General features: G+C 36.7%; 1 long non-coding RNA gene across 1 annotated transcript in view; it reads right to left on the bottom strand.

Moving 5' to 3' along the window:
• Positions 1 to 14,306, bottom strand: part of LOC114680264 (uncharacterized) — a 44,004-nt gene extending 29,698 nt beyond the window's left edge. Inside the window, exons 1-2 of the long non-coding RNA XR_013396906.1 lie at positions 14,220 to 14,306; positions 9,013 to 9,047 (exon numbers count right to left, since the gene is read on the bottom strand). This is a non-coding gene — a long non-coding RNA (uncharacterized LOC114680264). The remainder of the gene's footprint in view (positions 1 to 9,012; positions 9,048 to 14,219) is intronic.
• Positions 14,307 to 15,824: the final 1,518 nt, after the last annotated feature.

Here is a 15,824-nt window from a genome sequence, read left to right as displayed (position 1 = left end):
AAAATTTCTCAATAAAATACAGACAAACAGAATCCAGTAGCACATCAAAAAGCTTTTCCAACGTGATCAAGTGAGCTTCATCCCTGGGATGCAAGGCTGGTTTAACATATGCAAATCAATAAACATAATCCAGCATATAAACAGAACCAAAGACAAAAACCACGATTATCTCAACAGATGCAGAAAAGGCCTTTGACAAAATTTAACAGCCCTTCATGCTAAAGACCCTCAATAAATTAGGTATTGATGCAATGTATCTCAAAACAATAAGAGTTATTTATGACAAACTCAAAGCGAATGTGATACTGAATGGGCAAAAACTGGAAGTGTTCCCTTTGAAAACTGGCACAAGACAGGGATGCCCTCTCTCAACACTCCTATTCAACATAGTGTTGGAAGTTCTGGCTAGGGCAATCAGGCAAGAGAAAGAAATCAAGGATATTCAGTTAGGAAAAGAAGAAGTCAAATTGTCCCTGTCTGCAGATGACATGATTGTATATTTAGAAAACCCCATTGTCTCAGCCCAAAATCTCCTTAAGCTGATAAGCAACTTCAGCAAAGTCTCAGGATACAAAATCAATGTGCAAAAATCACAAGCATTCTTATACACCAGTTACAGACAGAGAGTCCAATCATGAATGAACTCCCATTCACAATAGCTTCAAAGAGAATAAAATACCTAGGAATCCAACTTACAAGGGATGTAAAAGATGTCTTCAAGGAGAACTACAAACCACTGCTCAGTGAAATAAGAGAGAACACAAACAAAAGGAAGAACATACCATGCTCATGGATAGGAAGAATCAATATTGTGAAAATTGTCATACTGCCCAAGGTAATTTAGAGATTCAATGCCATCCCCATCAAGCTACCAATGACTTTCTTCACAGAATTGGAAAAAACTGCTTTAAAGTTCATATGGAACCAAAAAAGAGCCCGCATTGCCAAGAAAATCTTAAGCCAAAAGAACGAAGCTGGAGGCATCATGCTACCTGACTTCAAACTATACTATAAGGCTACAGGAACCAAAACAGCATGATACTGGCAGCAAAACAGAGATATAGACCAATGGAACAGAACAGAGCCCTCAGAAATAATACCACACATCTACAGCCATCTGATCTTCAACAAATCTGACAAGAACAAGAAATGGGGAAAGCATTCCCTATTTAATAAATGGTGCTGGGAAAATTGGCTAGCCATAAGTAGAAAGCTGAAACTGGATCCTTTCCTCACTCCTTATGTGAAAATCAATTCAAGATGGATTAGAGACTTAAATGTTAGACCTAAAACCATAAAAACCCTAGAAGAAAACCTAGGTAATACCATTGAGGACATAGGCATGGGCAAGGACTTCATGTCTAAAACACCAGAAGCAATGGCAACAAAAGCCAAAATTGACAAATGGGATCTCATTAAACTAAAGAGATTCTGCACAGCAAAATAAAGTACCATCAGAGTGAACAGGCAACCACAGAATGGGAGAAAATTTTTGCAATCTACTCATCTGACAAAAGGCTAATATCCAGAACCCACAAAGAACTCAAACAAATTTACAAGATAAAAACAAACAACCCCATCAAAAAGTGGGCAAAGGATATGAACAGGCACTTCTCAAAAGATGACATTCATACAGCCAACAGACACATTAAAAAATGCTCATCATCACTCGCTATCAGAGAAATGCAAATCAAAACCACAATGAGATACCATCTCACACCAGTTAGAATGGCAATCACTAAAAAGTCAGGAAACAACAGGTGCTAGAGAGGATGTAGAGAAATAGAAACATTTTTACACTGTTGATGGGACTGTCAACTAGTTCAACCATTGTGGAAATCAGTGTGGTGATTCCTCAAGGATCTAGAACTAGAAATACCATTGGAACCATCCGTCCCATTACTGGGGATATACCCAAAAGATTGTAAGTTATGTGGCTATAAAGATACATGCACACGTATGTTTACTGCAGCACTATTCACAATAGCAAATACTTGGAATCAACCCAAATGTCCATCAGTGACAGACTGGATTAAGAAAATGTGGCACATATACACCATGGAATACTATGCAGCCATAAAAACGGATGAGTTTGTATCCTTTGTAGGGACATGGATGCAGCTGGAAACCATCATTCTCAGCAAACTATTGCAAGAACAGAAAACCAAATACCACATGTTCTCACTCATAGGTGGCAATTGAACAATGAGATCACTTGGACACAGGAAGGGGAACATCACACACTGGTTCCTATTTTGGAGAGGGGACGGGGGGAGGGATAGCATTAGGAGATATATGTAATGTAAATGATGAGTTGATGGGTGCAGCACACCAACATGGCACATGTATACATATGTAACAAACCTGCACGTTGTGCACATGTACCCTAGAACTTAAAGTATAATTAAAAAAAAAAAAGTTAAAATAATAGTCAGTTATATATAGAATACAGAATAACCTGAAGTAACTGCACTTAACAGAAAATAAGTTATTTAATCCAGTTCATGTCATCTCCATGAGAAGACCAGCTTTTCCTCAAGTGTTGATATGGACCCATGAACCTGGACTCTGCCTGCTTCTCCAGCCCTCAGAGAAGAATGAGGACTTCCCAGGAATTTGTAAGAATAAAAGTTGACCTAAAGGAGCTCATCAACATGCTCTGGGGAATGTAATACACTGCCAAACAGCAATGAGCCTGGGAAGAAACCCAAACAGCTTCTTGGCCATGGCTAAGCTTAGCTCATTAAGTATAGACATCTATTATGAGAATTCAGGTCTGAAAAGTTTTAACAAAAGAAACTTCCACTTCTACAGAAAGCAAAGTTCCTCTTCCTCTGTCCTTCAACTGGAGTGTTCATACTGTGCCACAGACTAGCCTGATGCTCATCAAATCTGTTTCCATTTCCTGAACATAAACTCTACTGTCCAGCCTGTAGATGATTAGGAGGGGTTCACAGGACCAGACCAAGGGAACATGGGTGGAGCTGGGTTTTGCCACTTCCAGGATCATGCACTTGTGATCCTCACTGTGCTGTTTTCCTTTTATAGTAAGTAAACATGTAGCACTAAGAGATAAAAAGTGCCCAAGTCTCCAAGTCTCCTGCTCACAGGAGTGCTTCCCAACCCACATGGGCCATTACTTGGGCATGCAATTAATCCTCACGGCATTACGCCACTGAGAATCTGGCGATGTTTGTTATAGCAGTTAACCTTTTTTGATATAAGAAGCCAAATGCCAGTGCCCTCACTACATTCTGCTTTAACGCTATTGGTAGAAGCAGTCACAGAAAACAGTTTACTGTATTATTTTTTCTCTCTTTCCTTCCTCCCTTCCTTTTTTAATCTCTCTCTCTCCCTCCATCTTTCCCCCCTTTCCTTTCTTTCTTGCTTCTTCCCATTTTTTTTTCCTCCTTGTGAATGGAGTTGGGTAGGTAGAGAGCTGCAATTCTCCCTCATCCCTTATCTCCATGTTTTTCCTTTCTTTCACTTCTCAGTACTATCTCATTACTTGTGTTTTGAATTGTATTTAGAATAATACTATAAACTACAACATATAATGTTTTGATTGTAACCTACAAAGAACCTCTGTCAAATATCTATACAAATCTAGCACAGAGATTTAAGCAATAAAAGGTTTACGTATAAACTGTCTAAATAGCTTAAGGATGTATTGCAACGGAGAATTTCCCATTATTTAACACTACTTAAAGTAAGGTAGAAAAACATCAGCGATTTTAATTTCGAGCTCTATAATTCCTAAGGCAGAAAAAAAGAATTATGTTTCATTCTGTTTACAGGTTTTTTTTTTCCCTGTGATTTCCTGCCTATTGCTTGTTTTCAGAACTTGCATTGCATTGTCTCCTTCAATTCAGCTTCTTGTGCACACCTCTGGCTCTGCAGTTCAAGATGATCTCTTTTCTTTTTGCAAGAGAATTCACATATCCAGCTGCCTATCCCCACATAGCTGCTGTATTTCATATGAGTTGTTTCAGAATATTCCCACAATTGAAATAGGTTATCTCACTGTCTTCCCATTGCTTTTGTTTTCTTAAATAGAATTCATCTTACCATACCTCTTACAGCCTGTTACAAAGTATTATCCAGAACATACAAATATATATCAGGGACATTCTGTCTTTAGTAAATTTCCTCTCAGGAAAAACCTTGATAGAAGGAAAAGCAGTAAAGCCTCAAGTGCAATATAGGTGTATGTATCAGGCTAGGTTACTATTTTTCAAAATTATCTAGAAGTACATTTTTTACAGAAACTGTTAAAAGCTAGCTTTGCTCTAAATGAAGTTTAATTTTTTTTATACATTGCTAACCTAAAACATAACAATTAACATCTGGTTAATTGGTTTGTAAGTCAGAAGCACGGGAAGCCCAGCCCACTGCTTCATGTCTCTGCTCCCCAACCTGAAGAAAGCACTCTAGGTTATCCTTTAAGTGGTCCCTGAGAGCGACACTTTATAATCCTTACTGCAGTATTAAATGCAGTTGTGATCAACTAATCAGAATTAAACCTCAAGTTAAAACCTACTTGCTATATCTTTATTACAGAATTACTGAATATGAGCTTTAAGATCAGAAAAGCCTATGTTCAAATCTCTGCCACTAACTTTTTGCTAAACAAGAGGACATTTGGAGCATTACTGCTAACTGGTGGCAGTTTAACAACTGGCCTCTAGAAGTGAGCCTAGAACATGGTGTGAGGCACCCATCTTTCTCTTTGTTGCTCAGCCCCCTTTGGGGCAAGAAGGTAGCCTCAGAGGGTAAAGTCAAATCTAGCCCAGGCGCCTGCCATCTTGTGGGTCCAGAGCCCTGACAATTTTCCTTTACTCCAGATTTGCGGGCATCTTTTTAAAACCCCTAATGCAAAAAGTCTTATTTTCATCCACCCTTAGATGGAGGAATTGCCAGCACATCTACTGAAGTGTGGCTACACTTCTGTCCAGGGAGTTTATATATGTCCTTCTTATGATATCATCCAAAATGTGACCTACTTGGGGGACTTCTTGTGCTATAGCAAAATACTCACACATGTGCGCATGTGTACTCACACATGAAACTTCAACCCCTGCTACATATGTCAATTACCTAAAGCAAAGTCCTGCAAGTGATCAAGTGTAACATATATGTTATTTCACTTGTCTTTATGAGGGTATCTATTGTGTATTGCTCTTCAGACTACTTCATACTATATCACAGGGGCTTGAGGCACGATGTCTCAACCAAACAATTCTACTCCACTTTAGATAATTGAGATTCTAGGTGCTTGGATTTAGAAATGGTGATCTCTGATCACTAGAAATAGGCTTATGAGGGAGTTTCCTTTAAATTTTATTAATTATGTAAATGCAAGGGCCAAATAACTACCTCTAGTATTGAGAGAACAATGGAATAAGAAGGTTCATAAATTTGTTTTTTCTAGAATGCCATGAACAATGTACATAAGATACTCAGGGGCTTTCAGACATCCATTAAGGGGGATATAGATGTTCCACTGAAGGCCCAATGTCAAGGAAGAGCAATAATGCTCCTAAAATAAAACTACCTTAGAAACAAAAGAATCTAGATTAATGTCCTGCTCTCTCTACAAGTCTAAATTAAGTGTTTTTTGAAGAGAGTTTTTGTATGTTTTTTGCTACTGTAAATGCCAGGTTCTGGAAGCTTCTACTGACCCAGCCACTCTGTACAATTGTGGGAGCTTAGAAAACAATGAGCAAGCTTGGGAGTGTGTATTAATCTGCTCTCATGCTGCTAATAAATACATACTTGAGACTGTGTAATTTATAAAGGAAAGAGGTTTAATGGACCCACAGTTCCACATGGTGGGGGAGGCCTCACAATCTTGTGGAAGACAAAGGAAGAGCACAGGAACTTCTTACATGGTAGCAGACAAGAGAGCATGTGCAAGGGAACTCTTATTTATAAAACAATCAGATCTCGTGAGACTTATTCACTCTCACAAGAACAGAATGGGAGGGACCCGTTCCCATGATTCAATTATCTCCAACCAGTCCCTCCCACAACACGTGGGAATTCAAGATGAGATTTGGGTGAAGACACAGCCAAACCATAACATTCTGCCCTTGGCCCCTCCCAAATCCCATGTCCTCACATTCCAAAACCAATCATGCCTTCTCAACAGTCCCCCAAAGTTTTAACTCATTTCAGCATTAACTCAAAAGTTAATGAAGAATGGAAAGGAGAAAACAATTGTTCAAATTGGTACAAGTAATTGAAAGTACAAACATGTTAATTTGGGACAATTAATTTAGAGAAAAAAATGTTTCAAGCAGTTTTATACACTTATTCAACATGCAAAACAAATTTTTAAATAAATGCATAAAGAAAGACCTTTGTAAAACAGAAGTCTACGTTTCATTATGTCTCTATTGGATACCCCTCCTCAGGGTAATAATGCCTTTCTGGGTTAAAATATGAGATATCCACCAAATAACATACTCTCCACACCTCTGCAGCCACAGAGTAGGAGGACACAGAAAGTTAGCTTACAGCCATGAGTTGTTAATTATTGAACAAGATAATAGTAATAATTACCATACTTCAAAGAAAGTAAGTATAGTATAGCTTGCTATCTTGATTGTGTTAAGTGAGCATCGGCTCTGGTCTGACTGTAAGAACTATAGTCACAAAAATAAGTTGAAAAGCTGAGAGAAGTGCTGGTTATTCTATAGCTTTTGGTATTAACTTCCTCTTTGGATTCATTTTCTTCTATACAATGACTTTAGTCAGAAGTTACAGTGAAAAAAGAGGAATGCAAAAATACTAGTTTTTGTGTCCTGCAAGGGGTAAACAGGGAAGAAAGGGAAGTCTTTCTTAGGAAGATAGACATGCATATAGATTTTAGAAGAAAGTGTTTTTGTGTGTGTTTAAACTAATATTCTACAAGAGTGCTCATTTACTTGTTTTCTGTAACTAGTACCAAATTTGGCAGTTCTTTTCTCTCAAGTGCTCTATTCTTTTTGTTGTTGTTGTTTGTTTGTTTTTATCAGTGCTTGAGAAAAGGGGTCCAAATATCAAAACAATTGCTGGTTCAAAAACTAATTCATTACCTGATTAAAAAAAATTATTTTGAGACCACATTAAAAACACTACATGAAGAGTACGTCCCAACTCAGAAGAAACCAAAAAATGACTAATGATCTTACCGCATTCAGAATACAAGGATTAGTCAATGAATCATTATTCTTTGGCTTGCTCTGACTCTTTAAAATGAGGCCCATTTTTCTGTCTCCATTTTTCCATTGGCACTGTCTGCTAATTTTAAATTTTTACTTTTTTGTGTTGAGGGGGAGTGATTTTCATATAACCTTTCAATGACGCAGAAGAAAAACTAGAGTTTTCAGTTTGCATGAGGTAGTGCTTCACATTAGTAACTGTATCTCATATCAACACCTATGCTTAGAAACAAACTCCTGCCAAGTGACCAATGGCAATAACAAAGGGGAAAGAAAAATAACAGCACATGCAAAAAAAAAAAAAGAGCCTCCCGCAACAGGGAGAAAGACAGTACTGACAGTGTTAGAGAAAATGAAGTTACTATGTCATCGTTTTTTTAAAGAGAAATAATACGTATTCATACAAACACAACTGCTAAAAGGATGAGGACACTGTATATAGTTGTCTTATTGTAATGCGTGGTTTACTGCATGAATATCATAGGCTATTCTATTAGGATAGTTTAGGCTAGTCATCATATCCTGATCTTATTGGTACAAATTGTTTACACTGACTATTAGAATATATAGTATTTTCTTTCTACTTTTGTAAGCATATTTTTTTCTAATTACAAAAGTTATATTTTCATATTGGAGAAAATTAAGAGTTTACAGGAAAGGATGAAGAAAGAAGAAATCAATCATAATCTCACAGTCTAGAGATAATTTTGTTAGCATTTCACCTTTTTTTCTTACACATGTATGTATATGTATGTGCACACAATATAAAAATGTATACTTTGATTATTTTTAAAACTCAATTTTATTACAGAAATAGTAGGTAGTTATTGTAGGAAAACCAGAAAATGTGAGAAAAGCTTTTAAAAAGAAAAATTACTAATAATTCTACTATCTGTATATTTGGGTATTAAAACTCTACATCTTGTTTTAACCTATTTATTTATTTATTTATTTATTTATTTTGAGACGGAGTCTCACTCTGTTGCCAGGCTGGAGTGCTGTGGCGCAATCTTGACTGACTGCAACCTCTGCCTCCCGGTTCAAACGAATTTCCTGCCTCAGCCTCCCGAGTAGCTGGGATTAGAGGCACGAGCAACCATGCCTGGCTAATTTTCATATTTTTAGTAGAGACGGGGTTTCACCATGTTGGCCAGAATTGTCTCTATTTCCTGATCTCATGGTCCACTCAGTCTCCCAAAGTGCTGGGATTACAGGCATGAGCCACCGTGCCCAGCTTTAACCTACTCTTAGTTTAACAATATGTAATGTATATTTGACCAAGTCATCAATTATTTTCCTATAACATGTCTGTTAATGGCTAAATAACATTCTACTGAAGAGCTATACAATCATTTAGCCAATATACTATAGGATATTTGAGTTATGTAAATGATCATTTTCTAACACTTTTTTAATTATAGGTTGTTGTACATTGAGGGTTGTGTGCATGTGATTGGGAGCAGTACATGATAAGAGTATCTAGTCTTCAATTAGAGAACCAAGAGATTCAATTGGTGCTTGGATCTAACTCAATGCCAACAGTGCTACACCTGCCTGGCTGCCATTGACTGAGATTTTAACAGTAGGACTTGCTAAACAACAACTTAAAAAAACAGCAACTTTTGTGCAGAGCAGCCACCCTTGGCCCAAATAGAAAGGTCTGTATTAGCCCCTTTCTCCTGTACAACAGCACTCACTAAGTTCACAATGAGAATAGGAGGGGTACTTGGCATTTCATAATCAAACATCCTTTCATAAATGCCCATATGCAAACTCACACTGATCACTGAAATTAATTACTACTCACAGCAACTGTCTGAAGTCACTTTCTCTTTCCAAGTTCTGTAAATGGAAAACATAAATAGACATAAGACAAGGGGGCTTTCATAAAATAATAGAGGAAATCACAAGTAAAACGCCCCTACTGTTTCTTTTGCTGCCCCATTTAGAAAGGAAGTAAAACTAAAATGAGAAACTTCAATGAGAAAGCATGTTAAGAATGTTTTTCTGAGAGGAAAACATAGAGAGAGGCTTACTCTTATAGAGAGGTTTCCTCTTTTCAAAAGCATCTGGGCAATCAGGACACAAAGCTAAATAATTTATTTAATCAAATCTATCAAAATATTAGTTAATTTTAACTGTATCATCAAACTGGTTATTAGTGCTCATTATATAAAACCCCCAAGGAAGGGAATGTGCTTGTGTTCCTGTAAATGTGTAGTATACAATTTTTACATTTTATTGCACTTTTTGATTAAGCCAATCAATAATTTTTAATCAAGTAAACAAAAAAAATACTGGTTAAATCAAGCAATATGATCAAATGGTCATCAGTGTTTATTTAAGTCCCCAGTGATAAGGACTACTGTGTAAATATAGCTATGTGCAGAATGTGTACATATAATTGCTTTTTCCATTTTAAATTCACATATATCTTCCCATTTGAAAGAAAAATGCTGCTCTATCTATAATGCTGCATAAGACTATCACCTCTTCTTTCCAGAAACCTGAGGAACAGACAGTGTGGGGTCTTCCCTGTAGAAATCCTACTGGACAATATTTCTAATACTGACCATTCAACTAAAGCAAACTCCTTTTCTTCCATCAAAAGCATTTAAAAATTGAATCAAAATAATTGAACTAGAATCTTCAAAGGACAACATTCTAAAGTCTTTGTAGGTTTTATAGAACAGAAACAATTTTATTTTAAAGGCAAAAGATTCAGTGAAAGAGAAAGTGTAGAAGAATCCTCACAGCAACAGTACTCAACTAAAAATAAGCAGCAGAGATTCAGCCATGTGGAAGAGTTTCTACTTTACAAATCCTTAAGGGTTTGAATAAGAAAGCTTAGAATAATAGCTGTGTGTGGCGCAGTGGAGGAAGTAACACAGCGTATGGTTGGGTTAGGATGTGTCCAGTCAAGTTGTTGTTCGTTTCCTCTGTCAGAGAAACAGGATTCTTGAGCTCCACAAGGAAAAAAAAAAAAAAAAAAAAAAACCAAGCCGGTTATATTTCTGTGCAGTACTGACGATGCTTATTATTCTTTGTTCCTAATATATAGAGGCACAGTGCTGCTAAGACCCCTGGGCTTCAGAACTAGGATAGCTGGGTTTAAGTCCCATACCAGCTGTGTGGTCTTACTTGGGCTTATAGCTCTGAATTTCAGCTTCTTTCCTTGTAAAATAAAAATGGTAATGCCTGTCCACCTTTCAGGGCAGATATAAGTAGTAAATGATACACTATGAGTGGGGAAAAGCATAGCACAACACCAGGTATCTGCTAGATATTCAACAAATGTTAGCTTTTTTCCTTTCCTTTTTTAAAAAACACTTTAAGATTTGGGCATTTCTCAATTTTCTGCATTATCAAGTTCAAAGAATTCCCTTTGTTTATCCATGTTTTTCCCATACTTCACCCTGTTTATCATCACTTGAGATATATTTGCTTGTTTGTTCTCTACTTTCTGCCATTAGAACACTAGCTACAAGAGGGCAGGAACTTTGTTCTTCACCACTGAAAAATATGCCTATCTCATAGTGAGCGCCCAGGAGGTATTTGTTGAAATAAAGAATAAATGGCTTATAAATTTGTTTCATTTAAAGCTGTTTCAAGCATTTCTTACTAAAATAGTCGACAAAAATACACCCAACTATTTGTAAATAATATGTACATGAATAGTTATCCTGATATATGCTTTTACAGCTCCATACAAAATTAATAGTGCCCTGAACATAATCAACATTTAATCAATATTTGTGAAACGTATTAATAATAAGCTTCTTATTCAACCAATATGTATGCATGAGCATGTCTTGAGATGGCAGAAAAGCATCATTCCTCATTTCTGTCCAGAGAAATTAGTGTTCTTTGTGGAGATAAAATACTACAACCATATATTGCCTGATTACATATATTCATAATTTACCATAACAAGTACTACGGGAGTCTTGTGAAATACAATAACCTGAAATTGAGTTGTCATGCATGCATGTACATACTCACAAATATAATGCCGTAAATGTATAGGTGTGTTATGTGTGAATATGTGTATGTGCTTGTTAAATGGATCCTTGCCGTCTATTTGTTGAATAATTCATTAACATAGTCACATATGTGTATATAAAACAAGCTATAAAAATGTTTAGACATTGCGGAATAATATCATAAATGCTGGGGTAAATGCTATATGCCAAATGTCACTGGAATGAATTATGAGGGAAAAAGAACGCTGAAGTTTGATCAAAATATTAGATAAACCACGTGAAATAAGCTTAAAAGAAGAAAGGTTGTCTATCATGTTTTTATTTACCATCCTATTAATGTAATTTTTTGCCATAGGTAAGAGAAAGAGAGAGTCAGAAGCAGAGAAACAGGGAGGAATGAAAAAGATTTCCTGAAAAAAATTCTTAATAGATTTGTATTGTCATTCAAAATGAAAACCTATGAGCATGCTCCCCTTAGCTATGGGTCTTTGGAAAATGGGAGACTAGAAACAGAAAGTGAGAAGTTCTGCTTACAGAGAGAACATGGCCAACCTCCCTCCCCGACACCCCCAGCACTTCAACTCCTGCCAGGCAGGAACTAGAATCTTTTGTAGAACACCATTATAGTATTAGAAAGTAACATAATCATGAAGGAGAGAAGAAAGGCTTGATGTACATCGCCTTGTGACTCTAAAAGGCCCCCTGTGCCGAATATTCGAATATCGCGGCAGCGCGGAGTCGAAGGAAAGGCCTGCCCAGCTCAACTGTCAGGCCTAAGAGCAGCTCCGAAGCTGGTGAGGAAAAACATTCCTCCCCCAAAAGGCTTTTATTTATTATACTTTTTAAAGGTAGTACAAGAGATAATGCAGCACATTTGTGTAATTTCATCCTGAAGCTTGACACTCTCAATCGCTAAGGGCTCTCAGATCTCACACGTGCATGTCTCAGTTCTCATCCCACCCGCTTCAGGAGAGACTCACGCTTCTCTTGTGAAATGTGCTTGAGAGGTTATCATGGGCATTGGCAGACGAGGGTAATATTGATAGATAATTCAGACCTATAAGTTTGCTTGGGCGCGCACACATACACAAACAAACACACTCTCTATACACAAGCTTAGAAGCTTCTCATCTCCTTGCTCTGTTATCTCATGTAACTCCAATCCCACATCACCTTATCCTGGTCCCCTCATCTTCCTCTCGCCCCAACCCCCGCCCTGGAGAACAGATTTACATCTTCCAACTTGGTCTGTTACCTCCTTAGTAAGGAAACAGGAAAAATCCAATAAAATAATATTTAACATCCTGTTATGCACTGCCTCCCCCACAATATCTCCTTCCCCCACATACACACATAAACATGCACACACCCGAATTTTTGCCCCACCTTACAATGAAATTCTGGCTGTTTCCTAGGCCTTTGCAGATGCTAAGGCCCAGTACATCTGAAATCTACAAGCTGAGAGTAAAATAAATACTAGGTGTGCAAAGGAGCCAGAAGGAACCATTGCCTTTTCCCAGATCAGAGTCAGGGAGAACAAGCATGTAATTTCTTCCCCATAACAGGGCTGTGAAAATTATTCCTAAAATGGGGAGATAGAAGAGGGGCAAGAAAAGGTTAAAGAAAAATGGACAACCATAAAAAGATTTATAATTTACTTTTGAAATAAATCAGCAAAGGGAGGCCCAATCTGCCATTTACTCGGAGGGCTCTGGGATTCCACATTGAATAATGTGCCATGGCCCATTTTGATCTGCACTGAAATTAACAATCAGTCCACCACTTTATGAAATATTATCTTTGTTAGCTTTACCACTAACAAAAATACCCTTCCAATTTTTCACATCCACACACTACATCTATTAAAGCAATCTGGGAAATTAGTTTGAGATAAACTGTACAGCAATTTTATTCATAGCTTCCCTGTATCTCACACTGTTAATCTGCATCACAGCTCACTAAATAGTGCCTAATGTTTATTGCATTTAACTGAATGTATACGATTCTGAGGGTACGCCAGGGACCGATTATCATAATTATACATGTTTCTATGGAAACCCACAAGTCTATCAGTTTTGATTCATTATATTGTTATACCTTCTAGCACTTTCTAATTATTAGGTGCCCATAAAAAGTCTCAGTCTTGCTGTTACTATAGAAATGAGCTATAGACAGGCCTCAATTGTTAACCCTTAAAGAACCAAAATATATAGACTCAGACAGCTAGTAAGCTATTCATGAAACTGAAATAGCTAATAATTTTACCTATTACTTAAATTTATAATTGATTTGCTGTTATTAATTTCTGAAACTCTTTCACTTAGACAACTCATGAATAATCACCTCAGATTTTATAAAATTGCCCTGACTTTGAGGTCCCCTGTCCTTGATATACACCCTCAGGTATGATAAAAGATACACAAAAACTCATGCAACACTGAATTAGTGAGCACAAAGTGCAAAATGAAAAGTCTTTCAGGACCAATTCTTTATTTCATAGATAAAGACACATTTGCTGGTGTAAACATAGAATTATATGTTAACTGATAAAACAGATAAATCAGAATATAATAGTGAGAACTCAAATGCACTGAGAGTCTTTAAATCAAGCATCTAAAATTGCTTCAGAGCAATATGGCTATTTAAGTATAATTTAATATTGCTGCTTAAATTGCAATTTGTAATTTAATATTTTCATTTTACTTTTTCTTCTACATTCACTAACAGAATCCTGTGAAAATTGAAAGGGACCAAGCAGTTTCATTGTCTCTCTAACCCTCCTGCTATTATAGTTTTCAATTAGAAGTGCCTTTTAATTTAGATCAGGAAAGCTCTCCTAAAGTGACAGCTCGCCCTTCACACTGCATATCTATTTATTTCGGAAGTCAACACACCATTCAATAACCTGAGAACAGCCCTGATTGCTATGCTAATAGTATTCAGAAATATGTCGACACCGATCGAAACAAGTAAACTAAGGCTAATTCATAAAGTGAATAATAAAAGGCAGAGGAAAGCCTTTCATACTTACTACTTCAGCTGGAATCTTAAGCTTACAAATTTAATTTTTTCTCCTCCCTTAGGGAAATGAACGCTATGTGATAACCAAACTGAAATTAGATTTTACCTAATATTACAGCCTAGCCTATTTGACGCAGCTTGTTTTATTATATAAAGCTGCAGTGGGAAGCAGCAGAGACAATGACCGTATATGTTAATGCCTGTGTGAGCTGAGAGATGCTTGCTCCAGCCGCAGCTTTCTTCAGCTCAAAGCTAAATGCATTTTGCTTTTCGAGGTTGGGGGAGGAGAGGGAAAGCCACAGAATTTTAAATGTATGCCCACATTAAAAAACAACAGCACATGTTAGGTAACCATTTTTTTCATATTACAAGCCCAAACCACCAACATCCATAGCAACTCCCCGCCAATTAGGAATAAATCAAATTGTATAAGCAACAAAAGATACAGACATTTGCATGTTTAAGTTCAAACTCTTTAAAAAAAAAAAACAAAAAACAGAGAACGGATCAAAGCCTTTTGTTCACAGCTCTTGTGTAGCTGTTAGCATTAGAGAAAGGTAGATTTACTACTAAATAGGAAATTTAAAGTAGATTAGGAGTAAATTGAGTTAGATACTTTTAAAAACCCATTCATCGGTACATGCATATATTATTGCATATATGTGTACAGTCTGGAAATTAATTATGTTTATTTCACATTAAAATTAGTATCTTCCCCATATTCAGACATTGGTTATTCAAAATAATTCAACTATATCTACATTTTTTTACTTAACTGTAAAAATTAAACTAAACTTCAACAATAAACATTTTTTTTTCACCTTGTTTATGCTTTCACTCCCATAATAATCAATTAGTTTTTCAACCCAATTCACCAACCTTTTTAAAAAATCTCTAGAGCCTATTCATATATTTATAACTAGGCAAATATATACATAGATTGATAAACTCTAACAAAATACTTAAGTATGCAGAAACTACACTAACATTTCTAGATGAGTAAAAGAACTGTATGAGGAGAATAATGCTACTAGCGCCAAAATTTCATACACTTGATAAATAAGCCTTAAAAGTGACAATAAAAGATTCTGAAAGCAAGCGGAACCTGGCGTGTGCTTTTAGAGAATACCTAAAGATCACTGTTAGGTTAGTGAATCCTCGGGGATTTGTATGGGGGTCATATGTTAGGGTCATGAGGGTGATTAGGCAAAGAAAGCAGAGAAAGTACTGCGTTCAAGCAGCAGGCATACTACCACCTGGGATTTCATTTATTTCCTAGAGATAGAGTCAAGTTAGGTCCCTGCATGGCAAAACTATGAATTAATTATATTCTGCCCCCACCCAGTGAGCATTAAGTGCTCAAATTCTCTTTTTGGGTGGTGGGGGAAAAATGACTTATCATTCACGGTTGGATGTTAAAATCCCAGAGGAGAGAACCAATAAAAGCAGCTCGTAGTGACAAAAATCCAGTAGCTGTACCATGACTATCCATCAAACTGAAATGTTTTAGGATTCATATTTATTTGCACCACTTTGCCACTGAGGAAAATGTCTAGTCAACTAGAGAACGTCTAAATTCTTGCTTTTTGATTCTTATAGGAAAGGTGAAAAGACA

The sequence above is a fragment of the Macaca mulatta genome, chromosome 8 (assembly GCF_049350105.2).
Source record: "Macaca mulatta isolate MMU2019108-1 chromosome 8, T2T-MMU8v2.0, whole genome shotgun sequence".
Lineage (NCBI taxonomy): Eukaryota > Metazoa > Chordata > Mammalia > Primates > Cercopithecidae > Macaca > Macaca mulatta.
The sequence above is the reverse complement of the archived record's forward strand: the minus strand, read 5'-3'. Positions and strand labels throughout refer to the sequence as shown.